This window comes from Ursus maritimus, unplaced genomic scaffold, assembly GCF_017311325.1.
Source record: "Ursus maritimus isolate PB19 unplaced genomic scaffold, ASM1731132v1 scaffold_21, whole genome shotgun sequence".
NCBI classification, from domain to species: Eukaryota; Metazoa; Chordata; class Mammalia; order Carnivora; family Ursidae; genus Ursus; species Ursus maritimus.
Window position 1 is genome coordinate 294,419 of NW_024424564.1, and position 16,222 is coordinate 310,640.

At 43.2% G+C, this 16,222-nt stretch overlaps 1 pseudogene; it reads right to left on the reverse strand.

The window, feature by feature from the left end:
• Positions 1 to 14,196: 14,196 nt before the first annotated feature.
• On the reverse strand, positions 14,197 to 16,008 carry LOC103682458 (annotated as a pseudogene).
• Positions 16,009 to 16,222: the final 214 nt, after the last annotated feature.

A 16,222-nucleotide genomic window follows, 5' to 3' on the forward strand; every position in this document is an offset into this window, starting at 1 on the left:
GAGTTTTCCAAGCTGTTACCCTGGAAACCTTTGTTTTTAAGAGGACCCCCCCTCCCCCAGCAAACACACACTCCTTTAATTAGTCATGAGTTCCTAGAAGCCAGATGGGGAACGATGGTTTGGACTGTGCACAGCTGGAACTGGTTAGTGACGAAGAGTGGGAGGGGCTTGGTGATGGCTCAGGGCAGGCGCCAGCACATTCTGTTCCCAGGATGCTCCAGACTTCCTCAGGCCCCCTACGAACACTTCCCCGTCACAAGCATTCCCATCCACCTATAGCTCCTCCAACACACACCCACTCAGGCATTGGCCCGAACTGGCTCAGTTGAGAGGATGTCAGGATATCAGAGGGGCTATCAGACCCAAATCCTTAAGTTCTCCAGTTCCTGTCAAAGTGTAGAGGAAGACAAGATCTGCTCCTTGTCTCCAGTTCACAGCGGAAGCTATCATCCCACAGGACACCCCTGGAGATTGCTGGAGGCTTCTGCTGGTTATCCCATTACCCAGTACAGTGCCAAAGGGATCCGTGAAGGGATAAATTCTAACCTCTAGAGTAAGGAGGGGAGTAGAGGAATAAGAAGGTCAACTAGGGGCACCTGGCTGGCTCAGTTAGTAGAGCATGGGACTCTTGATCCTGGGGTCCTGAGTTCAAGCCCCACGTTGGGTGTAGGGTTTCCTTAAAAGGGGGGGCACCTGGGTGGCTCAGTCAGTTGGATGTCTAACTCTTGATTTTGGCTCAGGTCATGATCTTGGGGTCATGAGATCAAGCCCTGCATCACGCTCTGTGCTCAGCATGGAGTCTGCTTGTTCCTCTCCCTCTACTCCTGCCCCCATGCTCACGTGCGCTCTCTCTCTCAGATAAATCTTTTTTAAAAGGTGATTAAATTATGGGGTGCCTGGGTGGCTCAGTCGTTAAGCATCTGCCTTCAGCTCAGGCGTGATCCCAGGGTCCTGGGATCGAGCCCCACATCAGGCTCCTCTGCTATGAGCCTGCTTCTCCCTCTCCCACTCCCCCTGCTTGTGTTCCCTCTCTCGCTGGCTGTCTCTCTCTCTGTCAAATAAATAAATAAAATATATATTTTTTTTAAGTGATTAACTTAAAGGGGAAGGGGCACCTGGGTGGCTCAGTCGGTTGAGTGACTGCCTTCAGCTCAGGTCATGATCCCAGAATTCTGGGATTGAGCCCCAAGTTGGGCTCCCTACTCAGTGGGGAGTCTGCTTGTCCCTCTGCCTCTCCCCCTGCTTGTGCACTCTCTCTCTCTCAAATAAATATATAAAATCTTTTTTAAATTAATTAATTAATTAAAGGGGAAAAAAGCTTAAATGTTCTTTCAGCATCTAGGATGATAGGGAAATGATGGTAACACAAAAGATTTTTGCTCTTTCTGGGAATGGCTGCCTTTTCCTTAATGAAAACCAAACTGATCTTTATTGCTTTTCCCAAGGGCAGTGGGGTGTGGGGGAGCACTTTTGCCTCCTGCCCTCACTTTGTAACCCCAGGAAACAGATCTGTCCTCATGTTTGGGGACTGTCATGGGCCTGGAAAGTTCATGTTTGGATCTCTTTTTTATTGACAAAAAGCTTTGACAGGCGGTTGGCAAAGGAAAGAGTTAGCACTGACTTCCCTTTTCGAAGAGGGTAGTAACTTGATGGAGGAAGGAGACCTAGAATAGCCCAATTCTGCTTCTGCCACGCCAGCAACTGCAGAGAGGGCTCGTCGGGTAAGAAAGCTGCTTTTCAGGGGAGAAGCATGGAGGGAGAAGACTCTCCTTTGTGCCCCTTGTTTTGTTCCTAACTAAAGAAGGATAGTGGAGGGTTCACCAGTGTGATTATATTTTTGTTTTTTAGTGAATTCATTAATTTGACAGTGGGGAAGTATCAACCCAATAAATAAGTATATCCTGCATATGGTAAGGAAAAAAGAGCTAAAGGATTTTAAAGTGTCAAAGGGGCAAGGGGCACCTGGGTGGCTCAGTAGGTTAAGCGTCTGACTCTTATTTCAGCTCAGGTCATAGTCTCAGGGTCGTGAGATTGACCCTTCATGTCAGGCTCCTCGCTCAGCGCTGAGTCAGCTTGAGAGTCTCTCTCCCTCTGCCCCTGCCCTCCCCCACCCTGTGCTGGCTCTCTAAATAAATAAATCTTAAAAAAAAATAGAGTGTCGGGGCGCCTGGGTGGCACAGGGGGCGCCTGGGTGGCACAGCGGTTAAAGCGTCTGCCTTCGGCTCAGGGCGTGATCCCGGCGTTCCGGGTTCGAGCCCCACGTCAGGCTCCTCCTCTATGAGCCTGCTTCTTCCTCTCCCACTCCCCCTGCTTGTGTTCCCTCTCTCGCTGGCTGTCTCTATCTCTGTCGAATAAATAAATAAAAAATCTTTAAAAAAAAAAAAATAGAGTGTCAAAGGGGCAAAGTTCCAGGTTGCGTTTGAGCTGCAAGCAGCTTTGGCATAATGAGCACTACCCTGCAGCTGTGAAAGAAGTTTTTGAAATGGGAAATAGAAAAAGATAATTGAGAAAGAAGATTGTTGATCCTCAAGAAGACTGTATTCTCAGATTTTTTTAAAAAGATTTACCTATTCACCTATTTCTAGAGAGAGATCGAGAACGAGAGAGAGTACAGGGGGAGGGGCAGAGGGAGAAGGAGAGGAGCAGACTCCCCACTGAGCAGGGAGCCCAACGTGGGGTTAGAGCCCACGACCCCAAGACCATGAGCTGAAATCAAGAGTTGAAGGCCCAACCAACTGAGCCACAGGCGCCCCATGTAGTCTCAGATTTTTTATCCAGAAGCTATTCTTAAGGATGTGTGTGCCTGCCTGTTGACCATTTTCGTAACATTCCTAGTGTGTGGGTGTGGGTGTTATTACAGGAGTGATGCTTCCCCGTTGTAAAAACTTGAAATGATACCTAACTGCCTGCTTTCAAAAAGGAAACCAGATATTGATGGGATAGGAGCACACTGGGAGGAAAGATTTGAGAGATATTTGGAAACCAAGAGCTGGAACAGATGGAGAAATATCTAGTTATCACAAATTAAGGCTGGTCACTGACCAGAGTAGCCATGGTGGTCAATAAGATCACAAAGAATTGATAAGCAAGCATGTTAGCCCTCTACTATGAGGCCAATGGCAGAGGCCAGTGACAAAAGAGAGTGAAAAAGAAAAGCAAGTAAAAGGTTGGGGAGTTGAAGGAGAATAAGAAGCTGAACCTAGCTGGGATTACGGTCATTTATTTGAGGGCAAATCAAAAGAGTTGTTTGTTTTTCTGACTAGTCAAAGTATACCCTTGCAAATATAAGAAATGAGTATTGGCAAGAACCGTATTAATCTGTCATTCACTGCTTCACTTACTGAATTTATTGGTGCCTCTTAAACTTTTCTATCACCATTAGCCAGGTAGATTATGAAAATATGTGGTCAGAGAGTAGAGGTAAATGTACATGAATGTGGTGGTTACTTCTTTGGGAAATTTGTCCATCTCACAGCGATTACCCCTTCTCTGTCCCCCTTCCACATGGTTAAATGGGTGACTGCCAGCAGCCGTATTTATGCTAACTAAAACTCTGCCCTCCAGACCAGCTAACTGAACCAGAGATAGACAACAGAGGCAAGCAGATTTATTCCCCCCAGGAATTGGATCTGGAAAAGAAATAAGTTAGTCCCTTCGTGTGACTGGATCTGAAACATGTAAAGCTCAGGCAGTGAATTGTGGCTATTTTTCCCCCACTGAGGACAGAGAACCAGAAGAAGCCTATTGCTAGGAAAGAAGCCCAAAACAGAAGGTCAGAGGCAAGATGAGAGGAGAGACCGGAAGAACATACCTGGGTTCATGATGGCTTCCCTCTGCTGGTTCCACAAGACCAGATGGATCCTTGTTCTTGACTCTTTGTAACCCAATGGTATGCTCAATAATGGCCCGCAAATATGTCTATGTCCTAATCCCCAGAACCTCTAAATATGTTCCCTTACATGGCAAAAAGGGCTTTACCGATGATAAAATTAAGGATCTTGACATGGGGAAATTCCCATGAAAAAGAAATGAATTTAGACACAGATCTTAACTCAAAATGGATCATGGACTTAAATGTAAGCATAAAACTATAAAACTCCTAGGAGAAAACATAGATGACCTTGAGCACGGCAAAGGCTTTTCAGAGACAACACCAAAGGCATGATCCATGAAAGAAACAATAAGCTGAACTTCAGTAAAATCAAAAACTTATGCTGTGAGAAAGACAATGTCAAGAGAATGAGAAGACATGCCACAGGGTGATAGAAAATATTTGCAATAGACACATCTGGTAGAGAACTGGTATCCAAAATATAAAAAAAACTCTTAAAATTCAGTAGTAAGATGGGGTCCCTGGGTGACTCAGTCAGTTAAGCATCCAACTCTTGATTTCAGCTCAGGTCCTGATCTCAGGGTTGTGGAATCAAGCACCTTAGCAGGCTCTGCATTCAGCGGCAAGTCTGCTCAAGACTCTCCTCTCCCTCTGCTCCCACCTGCCCTCAAATAAATAAATAAATAAATAAATAAATAAATAAATAAATAGATTTTTAAGACTTTATTTATTTGAGAGAGAGAGAGAGCAGGAATGGGGAGAAGAGGGAGAAGCAGACTTCGCACTGAGCAGGGAACCCAACTTGGGACTCAATCCCAGGACCTTGGGATCATGACCTGAGCCAAAGACAGAGACTTAACCAATTGAGCCACCCAGGTGCCCCTAAATAAATAAAATCTTTAAAAAAATTTTTTAAAACCTCAGTAATAAGAAAATGAACCACCTCATTTTTTAAAAATGGGCGAAAGACCTAGACATTTTATCAAAGAAGATATACAGATAGCAAGTAAGCATATGAAAATATATTCAACATCCTATATCATCAGGGAATTAAAAATTAAATCAACAATGAGTTATCACTACATACCAATTAGAATGGCCAAAATCCAAAACACCGGCAAAACCAAATGCTGACAAGTATATGGAGCAACAGGAGCTCCCGTTCATCGCCGGTGGGGATGCAAAATGGTCTACCCGCTTTGGACGACAGTTTGGCAATTTGTTACAAAACGAAACATACTCTTACCATACAGTTCTGCAATCACGATGCTTGGTGTTTACCCAAATGAACCAAACTTATGTCCACACGAAACCTGCACATGAATGTTTAGGGCAGCTTTACTCATAATTGCCAAAACTTAGAAGAAATCAAGACATCCTTCCATAAGTGAATGGATAACTAAATTGTAGTACACTCAGATTATGGAATATTACTCAGCGCTGAAAAAAATGAGCTATAAGCCATGAAAACACATGGAGGAACCATGTTTTTACATGTTAGCATATTACGAACTGAAAGAAGCCAATCTGGAAAGGTTACGCATGACATTGTGGAGAAGGCAAAACTACAGATACAATCAACAGATCAGTGCTTGCCATGGGTTGGGGGGAGGGAGGGGTAATACTGAGGAGTTTTAGGGCAGTGAGACGATCATGTATGATACTACAATGGTACATACGTCCTTATACACTTGTCAAAACCCATAGCACATTCAACACCAAGAGTGAACCCTAATGTAAACTATGGACTCCAAGTGATAATGATGTGTCAGCACAGGTTCAGCAATGTAATAAATGTACCCCCCTGATATGGGATGTCAATAGGGCAGGAAGTTTTGCATGTGTGGGGATAGGAGGTATATGGGAACTTTCTGTACCTGATCAACCTTGCTGTGAACCTAAAATTGCTCTAAAAAATGAAATTTATTAATTTAAAAAATTACTGGTGTATACATGGGAGCAAATATAAGATGACCCTTCCAAAGTTAGAAATAATATTACCCATTAATAAAAAAAATCTTTTTAAAAAATTTAGCACATATAGTAAATAAGATATTTCAAGTTAGTGAGGAAAGAGTAGATTTTTCAACGAGTGGAATTAGGGCAACTATTTGCCATTAAATAGAAAAGCTAGATCTTATGTCATTAAATGAACTCAAATAAATTGCAGATCGAACAGTGATTGAAAGGTAAGTTATTGAACCATAAAAGTATTCTTTAAAGGTGTATCTAAGCATGAAGCAAAACCCAGAAGACATTATGATCAAATAAACATTTAAAATTCAGAAATAGAGGGGGTCTGAGTGGTGTACTTGGTTAAACATCCAACTCTTGGTTTCAGCTCCGTTCCTGATCTTGGGGTCCTGGGATTGGGCTCAGCGCGCTCAGCATGGGGTCTGCTTTAGAGTCTCTCTCGTTCTCCCCCTGCCCCTCCCGCTCATGCTTTCTCTCTCTCTGAGATAAATAAATCTTCATAAAAAAAATTGTAAATTCGGAAATAGAAAAAAATCGGTTTGGGGCACCTGGGTGGCACAGCAGTTAAGCGTCTGCCTTCGGCTCAGGGCGTGATCCCGGCGTTATGGGATCGAGCCCCACATCAGGCTCCTCCGCTGTGAGCCTGCTTCTTCCTCTCCCACTCCCCCCGCTTGTGTTCCCTCTCTCGCTGGCTGTCTCTATCTCTGTCGAATAAATAAATAAAATCTTTAAAAAAAATTGGTTTGAAAAGTTAAAAAAAATCCCAGTTAAACATGCACATAGAACACTCTCTTCTCAAAAATGCTAGTAAAGGAATAAAAAAGAAATAAACCCACAAGGACCTGGAGAGTAGGAAAGAAGTCAACGGTAGATGGGAGATGATACATTCTAGAAAAAGGAAATCCGATAGAGGAGTGATAACTTCACGATTTGGAGCAAGTTGAAGCCTAAATACCCATAGTAGGTGAGATCAATAAGAAGAAAGCCAATTTACAGGGGCGCCTGGGTGGCTTAGTCGTTAAGCGTCTGCCTTCGGCTCAGGGTGTGATCCCGGGGTCCTGGGATCGAGCCCCCGCATCAGGCTCCCTGCTCTGCTGGGAGCCTGCTTCTTCCTCTCCCACTCCCCCTGCTTGTGTTCCCTCTCTCGCTGGCTGTCTCTCTCTCTGTCAAATAAATAAATAAAATCTTAAAAAAAAAAAAAAAAGAAGCAGCAGCAGCAAGCCAATTTACAACCCCACCCCACCCTTCATTCCAGAAGCCTCAGAACTTGGAGGCGCCAGTCCCTCACATGGCAGTGGAAAAGGACAGTTTATATATTTGATATAAGATCCCCGTTCCCAGGTTTCCCCAGCCAGGTAACTTCGTCAGGGAACTTCCCAGGAGGAAATAAAAAGTTCCTTCTCCAGAGAAATTGAGCCAGGGCGCCTGGATGGCTCAGTCATTGGGCGGCTGCCTTTGGCTCGGGTCATGATTCCTGGGTCCTGGGATTCAGCCCTGTTGTCAGGCTCCCTGCTCAGCAGGGAGCTGCTTCTCCCTCTGCATGCTGCTTCCCCTGCTTGTGCTCTCTCTCTCTCTCTCTGTCTGTCAAATACATAGACAAAATCTTCAAGAGGAAGGAAGGAAGGAAGGAAGGAAGGAAGGAAGGAAGGAAGGGAGGAAGGAAGAGAGAAAGAAAGAAAGAAAGAAAGAAAGAAAGAAAGAAAGAAAGAAAGAAAGAAAAAAAAAGAAATTGAGCCAGAGGACCCAGAGGAGGGCAGGACATGAAATCAGACTGTAAACAGGAGTTTAAGTGAAGGTCACTGTATTCATTTCCCGTGGCTGCACTCTCAAATTACCATAAATTTGGTGGCATTAAAACAACAGAGATTTATTCTCTCATAGCCTGGAGAACAAAAGTTGAAAAGCAAAGTGTCAGCAGTCACATACCCGCCAAAGTCTCTAGGGAAGAATCTGTCCCTTGCCTCTCCCAGCCTCCGGTGGGTCTAGATGTTCCTTGGCTGATGGCCACATCACTCCAGTTTCGGCCTCCAGCTTCACATGGCCATCTCCTCCATGCAGACCTCCGTCTAATCTTCCCCTGCCTCTCTCCCGTAACGATATGTGTAATTACATTTAGCTTCCACCCAGGTAACCCAGGATAAACTCTTCTTCAGATCATTAATTTCATCACCTCTTTCCATACAAGGAAATAGTCACTCTCTTGCTATGTAATATTCACAGGTTCTGGGGACTAGAAAGTGAATGTGTCTTGTGAGGTGCATTTTTTTGTGCCTATCACAGTTGCTACGCTGAAGAATGAGACCCCTTTTCCTTCCCAGCTGCTGGCACGCTAGCAGCCACAGCTTTACCCACCGCACAGAAAACTGGAGAGCTCTCTGGAGAGACTGAATAGCTCCAGAGAAACTTACAGCTACTGATAGCTGGGTTCCCCTCAACAAAAAGCCAACTCACTGCCTGCTCACCCCACAGTGAAACTCATCTATTGGGACGCTGGGAGGCTCAGTTGTTAAGCGTCTGCCTTCAGGTCAGGTCATGATCCCAGGGTCCTGGGATCGAGACCCGTATCAGGCTGTCTCTCTATCTGTCAAATAAATAAATGAAATCTTAAAAAAAAGAAAAGACATTCATCTGTCAACATGCCTCTGGAACACAGAGAGCTTCTAATTGTTTTTTGGGCGTTTTTTAGTTCCACACTCTCACAGATAAATGGAAGAGTCACAGTTCACAATTCACAAGATAATCTGAGAAAAGTTTCCAATATGGAAAACTGAGACCAAAACACAAACAAAAAGGGAGAGGCGGGGCTTGGAAAAAGAGACTAAACAACAGGAAAACATATATATATATATATATATACATATATATATATACATATATATATATATATTCCATACCTTCAGAATGATAAAAAATAATACCATGAAACAAGTATAGGATACTATTTTTTTTAGAAGAATTATTTATTTGACAGAGAGAGAGGGCATGTGCATACACGTGCAAGCCGGGAGAGGGGCAGAGGGAGAGGGAGGGGGAGAGAAGCAGACTCCCTGCTGAGCGCGGACCCCCCCCCCCAAAGCATGCTCCATCTCACAACCTGAAGATCGTGACCTGAGTCAAAATCAAGTCGAAAGCCCAGCTGATTGAGCCATCCAAGTGCCCCCAGGATACTATTAAGAAATAAAAGAAGATGGGGGGGGCAGCTGGGTGGCTCAGTCGTTAAGCGTCTGCCTTCAGCTCAGGGCGTGATCCCAGAGTCCTGGGATCGAGCTCCACGTCGGGCTCCTCCACTGGGAGCCTGCTTCTTCCTCTCCCACTCCCCCTGCTTGTGTTCCCTCTCTCACTGGCTGTCTCTCTCTGTCGAATAAATAAATAAATAATCTTAAAAAAAAAAGAAAGAGAAGAAAGAAGCCATGGAAATTAAAAATATGATAGCCAAAATAAAAACATTCTCTTAGAAAAGTTGGAAATTAAAGTGCATGAAATCTCCAAGAAAGAACAAAAAGACTGGCAATAGGATGAAAAGGCACGGAGGCACGTGTGTGGTTCTTGGTCTTGAGGTTGTGGGTTCGAGCCCCATGTTGAGTGTAGAGATTACCTTAAAAAAAAATAAAATCTTAAAAAAAAAGGAGTGAAAAGCCATAAAAACTCAAGTATCAGTCCAAGAGAGATTCAATATTAGAAAGGAGAACAGAGATATAGGAAGGAAGAAATTATCAAGCAAATAATACAAAAATACACCAATCACATCATCACCTTAAAGAGAGGATCCTGGGGGCGCCTGGGTGGCACAGCGGTTAAGCGCCTGCCTTCGGCTCAGGGCGTGATCCCGGCGTTCTGGGATCGAGCCCCACATCAGGCTCCTCTGCTATGAGCCTGCTTCTTCCTCTCCCACTCCCCCTGCTTGTGTTCCCTCTCTCGCTAGCTGTCTCTATCTCTGTCAAATAAATAAATAAAATCTTAAAAAAAAAAAAAAAAAAAGAGAGGATCCTGAAGATTTCAAAGAGAAAACACAGGTCATGGACAGCGGATTGGGAATCAAATGGCATCTGTTTTCTCAACGCAACATCGAAGCCAGAAAATTTTGTTAGAAGCATCTTAGATCTTAAAAATGTACTTCACCTGCTGCCAAACGGGTCTGATAGTTAAAAGTGAACTGAGATAACCAGGCAGCTTCTGAGCGTGGAACAGAAAGGACGTGTCTAGGAAATTGAGTGGAGCCCTTGAGAGAAATGCCCTTGAGGAGGCAGCCTTAGTCTGGAGAAGGCTCACCAGCTCAGTCCTAGTCTTTACAAAGACTCAGTTTTACATGGCTTTCCGGTTTGTTGACATGAATATTACTTAATAAAAATAGGATTGCTAAAACCCTGATTCTTTCCCTTCGAATTCACACATTACCCACATTATTGCATTAGTGATTTTCAATACTTCAACTTTCATTAAAAACATCTGATTTTTAGGGGCACCTGGGTGGCTCAGTCAGTTGAGCCCCTGGTTGGGGGGGGTCCGTGCTCAGTGGAGTCCACTTGAGATTTTCTCTCCCTCTACCCCTCCCCCACTCACACACGAGCTCTCTCTCTCTCTCTCTAAAAGACATAAATAAATCTTTTTAAAAATCTGATTTTTAAAAGGAGTGTAGGATCTGTAAGTCAATATAATAACCTCATTTGTCTAAATAAGCTATTAACATGTTTGTTGCAGCATTATTTTTATTAATAAAATATTGGAAATACCTTGAATAGCCATCATGAGGGAACTGGCTAAACAGATAGTGATAAATAAACGAATAAAGTACAAGCATTAAAAAGAATCAAGTAGGGGCACCTGGCTGGCTCAGCAAGTTGATCGGCTGCCTTCAGCTCAGGTCATGACCTCAGGGTCCTGGGATGGAGCACCGTATTGGGCTCCCTGCTCAGCAGGGTATCTGCTTCTTCCTCTGCCCCTTCCCCTACCCCACTCTGCCCCTGTGTGCTTTCTCTCTCTCACATAAACAAATAAAATCATTTTTAAAAAGGAACGAAGTAGGGGCGCCTGGGTGGCACAGCGGTTAAGCGTTGGCCTTCGGCTCAGGGCGTGATCCCGGCGTTATGGGATCGAGCCCCACATCAGGCTCCTCTGCTATGAGTCTGCTTCTTCCTCTCCCACTCCCCCTGCTTGTGTTCCCTCTCTCACTGGCTGTCTCTATCTCTGTCAAATAAATAAAATCTTTAAAAAAAAAAAAGGAACGAAGTAGCTGTAAATGTAGTTTCATGAAAGATTTCCATTACAGTATTCAGGGAAAAAAATAAGTTACAGAACAACATGTATAATGTGGAACCATTTATGCAAAAACCAAAAATATATCCAGGTGGTTGAAAGTGTGAAAGGGTATTTACCAGTATCTGAGGAGCGGATGGAGAGAAGGGAATTTCTACTTTTTGCTTTATACCTGTCTATGATATTTAAAATGTTTTTACTGTGAGTATGAATCAGATTGTAAAATAAAGAAAAATGCAAACCTAAGAAAAGACAATAAATGTACAAGGGGCACCTGGGTGGCGCAGTCGTTAAGCATCTGCCTTCGGCTCAGGGCGTGATCCCGGCGTTGTGGGATCGAGCCCCATGTCAGGCTCCTCCGCTATGAGCCTGCTTCTTCCCCTCCCACTCCCCCTGCTTGTGTTCCCTCTCTCGCTGGCTGTCTCTATCTCTGTCAAATAAATAAATAAAATCTTAAAAAAAAAGACAATAAATGTACAAAAGGTATACATAGGAAAAGAAAATAGATATCTATATTTTTCATTATGATCCTTTTAAAATCTACTATGTTTAGAATTTTATATCATGGGGTATATTATATACACTTTTTAAATAGAGCAAATTTTCTAAAACACACACACACAAAACAAAACAAGAACAAACTGAAGCCAGAAAATAAAGAATGCCTTCAAAATTCTGAAGGAAATTATTTTCAATCTAGAGTCTGATACCCAAACAATAAACTAAGTGTGAGAGTAGAATAAAGAAAGGCATCTTCATGAGTGTAAGCTCTCAAACAATTTATCTCCTATGTGCCTTTTCTCAGTAAAGCTGTTCTCCACCAGAAAGAGGAAGTAAGCCAAGAAAGAGGAAGACCTGAGATCAAGGACATAGGAATTCACACAAGAGAGGTGAAAATCATCCCTGTGATGATGACAGAGGGAAGTCCCAGGATATCAACTATGGAGCCAGTCCGGAGAGCAGCTAGTCCAGACCAACAGGCACAATTTAGGTTCCAGAGCATCTCACTAAGAAAAATAAATACATAAATGCAATCAATAGATTATCTAAGACATTTGATCTTGTGAAAAATTTCCCTGAGAGATCACTGGAGGCTGTAGGAAGAGTCGGGCCCGGCAGAACTCGGCAGAGGAGACTTACCACGAAGCTAATGGATTTTCAGTTTCAGGGCCCCTCGCCTACATGAATCCTTTCCAAAGTGCTGTAACTAATTTGTTCCAAAAGTATGTATTCTACTTAAAAGGATCTTTCAAAATACCTAAACTTCGAGCCCTATAAAACCTGTATCTCCCAAGCTGGTGATTTTCTAATTCCGTAATTCCTTCTGAACTTGTTAGCTGTGATTTTTCTTTAAAAAAAAAGAAATTTCCCGGGGCGCCTGGGTGGCTCAGTCGTTAAGCGTCTGCCTTTGGCTCAGGGCGTGATCCCGGCGTTGTGGGATCGAGCCCCACGTCAGGATCCTCCGCTATGAGCCTGCTTCTTCCTCTCCCACTCCCCCTGCCTGTGTTCCCTCTCTCGCTGGCTGTCTCTATCTCTGTCACATAAATAAATAAAATCTTTAAGGAAAAAAAAAAAAGAAATTTCCCAGTGTGCCCGGGATGGGGGGGGCGGTGTTGCACTCAGTTATCTGACTCTTGATCTCAGGGTCATGAGTTCCACTCCCAGCGTGAAGCCCACTTAAAAAAAATTTTTTTCCCTTGTTAATTATTATGTAACCCTGAAATACAGTCCTTTAGGGGTTAGAATATATGTTTGATTTTTTATTTATACATTTTTAGGAATATTTAGTTAATAACCTAGAAACCTCTAAAAGTGACCAAGTTTTTCCTTCTTTGTTTTGGGGTTTTTATGGTATAACTACAAAATCGTGATAAAAAATATATATATCAGGGGCACCTGGGTGGCTCAGTGAGTTAAGCATCTGCCTTCGGCTCAAGTCACGATCCCAGGGTCCTGGAATTGAGTCCTGCATCAGGCTCCCTGCTCAGCAGGGAGTCTGCTTCTCCCTGTGCCGGCTGCTCCCCCAGCTTGTGGCTCTCGCTCTCTCAAACTAATAAAATCTAAAAATATATCTATATCTATATCTATATATATCTATATAGATATAGATATAGATATATCTAGCATCTCAAAAGTTTCCTTTGTGTCCCCTTGCAGTCACTACTCCCAAATGTAACCACCATCTTAACTTCTAACAGTACTTAGTCTTGCTTATTTTTGTATTTTATATAAATGTAATCATGATTTTGGTTTGGGTTTTCTTGTTTGGTTGTTGGTTGGTTGGTTTTTTGTGGGGTTTATTGGTTTGTGGTTTTTTTTTTTAAGATTTTATTTATTTATTTGACAGAGAGAGAGAGACAGCCAGTGAGAGAGGGAACACAAACCGGGGGAGTGGGAGAGGAAGAAGCAGGCTCCCAGCAGAGCAGGGAGCCCGATGCGGGGCTAGATCCCAGGACTCTGGGATCACGCCCTGAGCCAAAGGCCAGATGCTTAACGACTGAGACACACAGGTGCCCCATATTGGTTTGTTTTTTATAACAAACAAAATAATTTCATGGTAGTATCCAACCCTTTTTTTAAAAGATTTTTATTTATTTATTTGACAGAGAGAGAGAAGGAGCAAGAGAGGGAACACAAGCAGGGGGAGTGGGAGAGGAATGTGGGGCTCGATGTGGGGCTCCATCCCAGGACCCCGGGACCATGACCTGAGCTGAAGGCAGAGGCTTAACGATTGAGCCACCCAGGCTCCCATCTAACACTTTTTTTTTTAAGAGTAAACCCTTATCAGTATTCCTAAACTGTAAATATGGGAAACTGAAGTATCAAAGGAAACATATCAGGGATCATATATAACAGACAAAAACCTTTAGGGGCGCCTGGGTGGCACAGCGGTTAGGCGTCCGCCTTCGGCTCAGGGCGTGATCCCGGCGTTCTGGGATCGAGCCCCACATCAGGCTCCTCCGCTAGGAGCCTGCTTCTTCCTCTCCCACTCCCCCTGCTTGTGTTCCCTCTCTCGCTGGCTGTCTCTCTCTCTGTCGAATAAATAAATAAAATCTTAAAAAAAAAAAAAAACTTTAAAATTTCTTATTGCCTTTATACAATCAACGTATAATATTTAAGTAAAACTGAATTCCTTATTAGGCAAACAATTTTGTATATGCTGCCTTTTCTTTATTTTTCTGTGCTTTTATCTTTTGTTTGACTTTCAGCAATTCTGCCTGGATAGCTTTATCTTCCAGGACCAGCTTGATCGTATTCTTTTATTTCTTTTTTATTTTTATTTTTATGTTTTGGAGTAAAGCAATAGAAGTTTATTAAGTGAAGATACACAAAAAGCTCTCGAGAGTGAGAGGGGTCCCAACAGGGCTGCCTCTGAGGGTGATGGTATTCTTTTAATCCTTGCTGTCCCCGACAGCTCACATGCAATGCTTTGGTATTCAATGGGTCGATTTCAAGAGCCTCCGAACAACTGTCAATTGCTCCCGGCCGGTGTGATATCTTCAGTTTACAAGCACCAATATTCAGCATGCAGTTTAAAGCTTCGATCTATCCGTTTTCTCAACAACAGTCTTTGAAACTTCCACATACCTTAAAACTTTTCTGTATTTTTTAATGGCCATCTCCCAGTTCTGGGATTTGAAAAAAGTATTTCTGATGTTTTTAAAGTCTTCTGTTACCAGTAAAATTTTATCTACATCTTTTAAAGCTATGTCTGCATCCTCAGGGAAATCTGGATGATGGTCACCAGAACGTCTTCTGGGAATAGGCTCCAATCATCCCCTTTCTTCAATTCTCCTCATTCTGCAATAATGCACAATTTGGCAGGTTTTTCACCTTTCACTTCTACATTTTCCAGTATCCTTGCCCCACCCATTCCTTTAATTACTTGGCTAAATACCACCTGTCTCGCATCCAAATGAAGAGTCGAAACTACTGAGAACCATTTGTATTGCAGCCTGCATTTGCCATGCTCATTAAACCTCCCTGACCGTGCTTATAATAGAAATTTTCATCTTCAGGGCACCAGGGTGGCTCAGTCGCTTAAACCTCTGACTGGATCTCAGTTCAGGTCATGATCTCAGGGTTGGAGAATCAAGCCCCACCTCCGGCTCCACATCTAGTGGGAGTCTGCTTGAGACTCTCTCCTTCTCCCTCTCCCCCACACCTCCCCCCACTCATGCTAGTGCTGTCTCTAAAATAAATACATAAATATTTTTTAAAAGAAAAAAAGGAAAGTTTGGGGGTGCCTGGGTGGCTCAATCAGTTGGGTATCGGGCTTTGGCTCAGGTCATGATCTCAGGGTCCTGGGATCCAGCCCTGCATTGGGCACCCTGCTCAGTGGGGAGTCTGCTTCTCTCTCTCCTCTCATGCTCTCTGTCTGTCTCTCTCTCTCTCACACACAAATAAATAAATAAATAATTAAAAAAAAAGAAATTTTCATCCTCAAAACTTTCACCATAAACACTTTCTCTCTCTGTCCCATTTTGATATAAGAAGTCTACACCCTGAATCATAAATTCTTTTTTCTTTTTTTTAAAAGATTTTATTTATTTATTCAACAGAGAGAGAGTACAAGCAGGCAGAGCAGCAGGCAGAAGGAGAGGGAGAAGCAGACAGAGAGCCCAACGTGGGGCTCAATCCCAGGATCCTGGGATCACGACCTGAGCTGGAGACAGCCACTTAACCAACTGAGCCACCCAGGCACCCCTAAATTTCTTAATAATTCAATGGAAAGGGCATCCATCAAAATGGGGAGGTTTCCCAGTGGTGAATCCAATGCCTTTTTCTCTTGTACACAAGGCACAAAAATTTTCTGCAGTTTTGGATACAATACCTGCAAACAATTCTAAGACAGTTCAACCAACTTGCTTCCCTCCAATATTCACATCAAAGAAGACTTGGGGGTTATTGGGGTTGGAGGGCTTAGTTGAGGGGGATGGGTGTGACATTTTGAACTGCAGATGCACGTGGGAACGGACTCTTATTTCTTTTTAATTACAAAGTTCTTCTATATATATTTATTCTCCTATGTGCCTAGAAAAATATTTTAGGTCATTAGTATCTTAGGTCAGATTGTCCCCACAAGAACACTTTGACAATTTATACCACCAGAAGTATGAATGTACCCATTTCCCTGAAACTTACCACACTGAGCTCTTTTTT